Here is a 6,000-nt window from a genome sequence, read left to right as displayed (position 1 = left end):
ACCATTAGCTTGAGCATAATATGGAGAAGAATTTAAAATTTTAATTCCCATACCCACAGCAAACTCATCAAATTCTCCTGATGTAAACATAGTGCCCTGATCGGTAGTGATAGTCTGAGGAATACCAAATCGGTAAACAATATGCTCTTTCACAAAATCAATCATATTGACCGATGTCACCTTTTTTAAAGGAATTGCCTCAACCCACTTTGTAAAATAATCGGTAGCAACCAGGATAAATTTATGTCCCTTACTCGATGGCGGATAAATCTGACCAATGAGATCAATAGCCCATCCCCGGAACGGCCATGGTTTGATTATAGGATTCATAGCCGACGCAGGCGCTCTTTGAATATTACCAAACCTTTGACACCCCTGGCATCCCTTAAAATATTTAAAACAATCTTCAAGAATAGTCGGCCAATAGTACCCATTCCTTCTGATCATCCATTTCATCTTGAAAGCCGATTGATGTGCCCCACATACTCCTTCATGAATTTCACCCATCAAGCTTTTCGATTCATCATTGTTAACACATCTGAGTAAAACTCCATCTATAGTTCGATAATATAATTCATCATCGAGGAGCACATATTTGGTAGCTTGGAACCTTATACGTCTCTCAACCTTTCTACCTGGATCCTTTAAATAATCGACAATCTCTTTCCTCCAGTCATCGGTACCAACTGCCGATGTTAGCACTTCCTGAATAGGCTGATACCCTGAAGCATGCTGAGCTAGTCGATTAGCTTCCTCATTATGCAATCGAGAGATATGTTCAAGACGAAAATCTCTAAATCCTTTCAATAATTGCAAACACCTTTCATAATACGAAATCAAGGCTTCACTTCGGCATTCATAACTTCCAGCCAATTGATTTATAACTAGCATAGAATCACCAAAGATTTCCACAACATCGGCACGTATCTCCTTCAGCAATTCTAACCCTTTTATCAAGGCTTGATATTCAGCTTGATTGTTTGTTGCTGTAGCAACAATCGGCAATGAAAACTCATACTTCTTCCCTTGAGGTGAAATTAACACAATGCCGATACCTGCTCCTTCACCACATGTGGATCCATCGAAGAAAAGTGTCCAGGGAGCAATCCCCAGAGAATCCACCGTGTTACAATGCTGAGTGACAAAATCAGCCATCACTTGCCCTTTAACTGCCTTAGTTGATTTGTAGCGTAGTTCAAATTCTGATAATGCTAAAATCCACTTGCCGATTCTACCACTTAATATCGGCATCGACAACATATACTTGACCACATCGTCTTTGCATATGACCGTACACTCGGCAGATAACAAATAATGCCTTAATTTGATACAAGAAAAGTATAAGCACAGACACAATTTCTCGATAGCCGAATACCTTGTCTCAGCATCCACTAATCTTCTGCTCAAATAATAAATAACACGTTCTTTCCCTTCAAATTCTTGAATAAGAGCTGAACCGATAACTGCATCATCAGCTGACAAATATAACCTGAAAGGCTTCCCATGTTGAGGTGGAACTAGCACTGGAGGATTTGATAAATATTTCTTAATTTCATCAAGGGCTAATTGCTGTTCAACTCCCCATACAAATTCCTGATCAACTTTCAATCTAAGTAATGGGCTGAAAGCCTTGATCTTACCCGACAGATTAGATATGAATCTTCTAATGAAATTAATCTTACCGATCAAAGATTGTAATTCAGTCTTATTGGCAGGAGCAATCACCTTGTTAATTGCATCAATAGACTTCCTACTAATTTCAATGCCCCGCTGATGCACCATAAAACCCAAGAATTGTCCTGCCGATACACCGAATGCACATTTATTAGGATTCATCTTTAATCCATGCTTCCTTGTGCACTCTAGTATCTTTCGCAGATCGGCTAAATGTGCTGTGATATCTCCAGACTTAATTACTACATCATCAATGTAGATCTCCACTAATGTGCCGATGTACTCATGAAAAATAAAGTTCATAGCCCTTTGATAAGTAGCACCGGCATTTTTCAAACCAAACGTCATGACTATCCACTCGAACAACCCCACATGTCCTGGACATCTGAAAGCAGTCTTGGGAATATCCTCCTCAGCCATGAATATTTGATTGTAACCTGCATTACCATCCATGAAGCTAATAATTTGATGTCCAGCCGCAGCATCAATCAACAAATCAGCAATCGGCATTGGATAACTATCCATTGGTGTGGCTTTGTTGAGATTCCTGAAATCAATACAAACACGAAGTTTTCCATTTTTCTTATAAACAGGAACCACATTAGAGATCCACTCTGCGTATCGACATTGCCGAATAAACTTTGCTTCAATTAATTTAGTTATTTCGGCCTTAATGTCAGGAAGTACATTAGGGTTGCATCGGCGCGCTGGCTGCTGATGTGGCCGAAATCCAGATTTGATAGGTAACCGATGTTCAACTATCGATCGGTCTAATCCAGGCATCTCAGTATAATCCCAAGCAAAACAATCTTTATATTCTTTTAATAAATCTGTTACTCGCTGCTTACACTTGGAATCTAACTTAGCACTAATAAAAGTAGGTCTTGACCTATTACCATCACCAATATCTACTTCTACTAAATCATCTGCCGATGTGAACCCTTGACCTAATTTCCCATCATCGGCAAACCTATCCATTAAAACTCCTCTTCAGAACCGACTGCTTGGATCGGTGGAATTTCATAATCAGCAACTCTAAGGAACTCTTTTTCCCAAGCTTCTCCTGATATGCATTTAGTTCGCTCATAAGTATCTGATTCTGCCGATGCGATGATATAAGAAGAATCACCAGGGACGATCTCAATCTTATCCCCAATCCACTGTACGAGGCATTGATGCATTGTAGAAGGAACACAACAATTAGCATGAATCCAATCCCTCCCTAGAAGGAGATTATATGCACCCTTGCCGTTGATAACAAAGAACGTCGTTGGCAAGGTTTTGCTGCCGATGGTCAATTCCACGCACACTGCCCCTTTAGCCGGTGACACATTGCCTTCAAAATCTTTCAACATCATATCGGTTTTGGTCAAGTCTTGATCCCCCTTACCAAGTTTCCGATACATCACATAAGGCATAATATTAATCGCAGCCCCTCCATCAATAAGTACCTTAGACACAGGCTGCCCATCAACTCTGCCCTTCACAAATAAAGCCTTAAGATGCTGTCTTTCGTCATCGGTAGGTCTCTCAAAAACGGCCATCATTGGATCTAGTGTTAACTGAGCTACTTGATCAGAGAGAACAACTTCTTCCTCATTATCAGATAGTGCCAAAAACTCCATCGGCAACATGAATACCATATTAACATCTGCCGATGGACCCTTATTTTTGTGTTTTACCTGCCACTGCTGATGACCAGGCTTTTCATTGGAGGAATTTTCCTCCTGGTATAAATCCTCCTGACGCTCACGTTGCATCCTCCTCCTCTGCGTCTTTGTCAGACCCTCTGGGCACCATCGAGGAAACTTGGTTTTCCAAACCGGCTGATAACAAGTCCTAGTTAGTTCTACGCGACGTATATTAGGGTCCCTGTAGAATATCTCCTCATCGGGAACTCTTGCGTTTGCCATCTCCTCAAGCTCCTCTTGATTCCTTGGAAAATATCCAGCACGTTTACCAAGCCTCTCATGTACACTAAGTCTGCCCCCCAGCCGATCATGCACTGATGCTCTGCCTCTGATCGGTTCGTTGATAGACAAACCCTGATTACCACGTTGAAACATCCTTTCTGAACAATTGACTCCGTAATAACCATTACACTCAGGGCAATTTTCAACAGTTGGCAATTTTATACCTTCTTCCCAGCAATGGATGAAGAACGGACATCTCCAATGATCTTTATGTCGATTCCACTCTTCCTGACGTCTCATTTCTTGCTGTTGCCGATATCGGTCATTACGTTGACGCCAACCCTCCTGCTGCCTTCGATGAGTAATCACAATGCCAGGTCGAGGAGGTTTTTTGGAACTACTGCTTTCCCCTAGCAAACCCTTACTCTTTGCATCATCGGTAGTTATCCGATGTTGGGGGTCTACTGACGCGTTTTTCTCAGCAGCTTCTGATGTCAATACCTTGGTCTTTCCTTTGGCATCCAACATATTTGCTGGAAAAGGGTGTTGATCAATTTTCATCGGCTTCTGGGTCTTGGAAGTACCAAACTTAATTCTCCCAGATTCAATAGCCGATTGTAACTGTTGCCTGAATACCTTGCACTCATTTGTACTGTGTGAAGTTGCATTGTGCCATTTGCAGTACAAAATCTTCTTCAACTCTTCTGCCGATGGAATCACGTGATTAGGTGACAGCTTAATTTGACCCTCTTGAAGCAGAAGATCAAATATTTTATCGGCCTTGGTGATATCAAAGGTAAACTTTTCTGGCTCTTTTTGACCAAAGGGACATGATATCGGCTTTTTATTCTTAACCCACTCAGCTAAGCCGATAACTGGTTCTTCATCAGAGTCAGAATCTCCTACCTCTTCAACAAATGATACCTTTTTACTCCAGTTCTTTTTAGGTTCAAAAACCCTAGTGTCCTGATCAGAGATCCTTTGCACAAGATGACTGAGACTTTCAAACTCCTGAGAAGCATATCTGTCCTTAATATGTGGCAATAACCCCTGGAAAGCCAAATCGGCAAGCTGCCGATCATCCAGCACCAGGCTGTAGCACTTATTTTTTACATCTCGTAGCCTTTGTACAAAGCTTTCTACCGATTCATCATTACGCTGTCTCAATTTTACTAAATCGGTAAGCTTCTTTTCATGGATTCCAGCAAAGAAGTACTTATGGAATTGTTTTTCTAGATCAACCCAAGTAATAATAGAATTTGGTGGTAATGAAATGAACCATGTAAATGCTGATCCAGACAAAGATGATGAAAATAATCGAACTCTTAATTCATCTCTGTTAGCTGCCTCTCCACATTGAATAATGAAGCGATTGACATGTTCCATTGTTGATGTATCATCTTGCCCAGAGAATTTAGTGAAATCCGGTACCTTGTACCGATTTGGGAGAGGAATTAAATCGTATGCAGGAGGGTACGGAGTCCGATAAGAATACGTATTGACCTTGGGCTTTATCCCAAACTGATCCTTCATAATTTCTGCTATCTTATCAGCCCAAAAAGCATCAGCTTCCTGCTGACGAACTGGTTGAACTTCTACCGGAGGTACCTGCTGACATCCCTCCACATATCTTTGTGGCCCACGATCTCCAGCAATCGGCATATTTGCCGTTACTTGTGGTCCATTAGCCTGTTGGAAAGGATTCATCGGCTGAGCTGCCGATGCTTGATTCTGGAAACCAGCTTGCATATGACCTTGTTGAATCCCTGCCACCTGCTGATTTCGCTGAACTGTATGTTGAACAGGTAACTGTCCTGACCAATCATTATTAGAACTCATCGGTACAAAACTTACCGATGGCTGGTAATTTGCCGATATCGTTGGATAATTATAACTGGTTTGAGGCATGAACTGAACCCCAGTTTGACTCATAGCAGGGGCTTTCTGCTGCATCGGCAGTAAGCTCGCCGATGGACTTGAATTGAATGTTTGAACCATAGGCATCTGGAAACCTCCTGGAGTTGGTTGCACAGAAGTAGTTGCGGCATATTGAGGCACTTGAGCCATCGGCGAAACGGCCGATGATAAAGGCGCTCTTCCTGCTGCATCAAATACTTGAGGTAATCTAGGATTGAAAGCAGATGACACTGGAGGCATGCCATATCCCCACCAATTAGTAGGAATCTGGTTATTCTGAGACACAGGGCCTGACATAGCTGATGCCGATAGATCTGTATTAAGCTGAACTCGCCCTCCTGGTAACACCTGATCTGATTGTATCGGTGTAGATTGTATATTAGGTGAGCCTGCCAATACTGGAGGGGAAGTAACTTCTGTACCCGCAACGGCCGAAGGAACCGATGGAGTTTTTACAGATGCTGGCTCTGGTTGATGATAGGCAGGCCCAACGTAA

Source organism: Miscanthus floridulus, chromosome 10, assembly GCF_019320115.1.
Source record: "Miscanthus floridulus cultivar M001 chromosome 10, ASM1932011v1, whole genome shotgun sequence".
Taxonomy (NCBI): Eukaryota; Viridiplantae; Streptophyta; class Magnoliopsida; order Poales; family Poaceae; genus Miscanthus; species Miscanthus floridulus.
Note: the sequence above shows the minus strand (reverse complement) of the source record.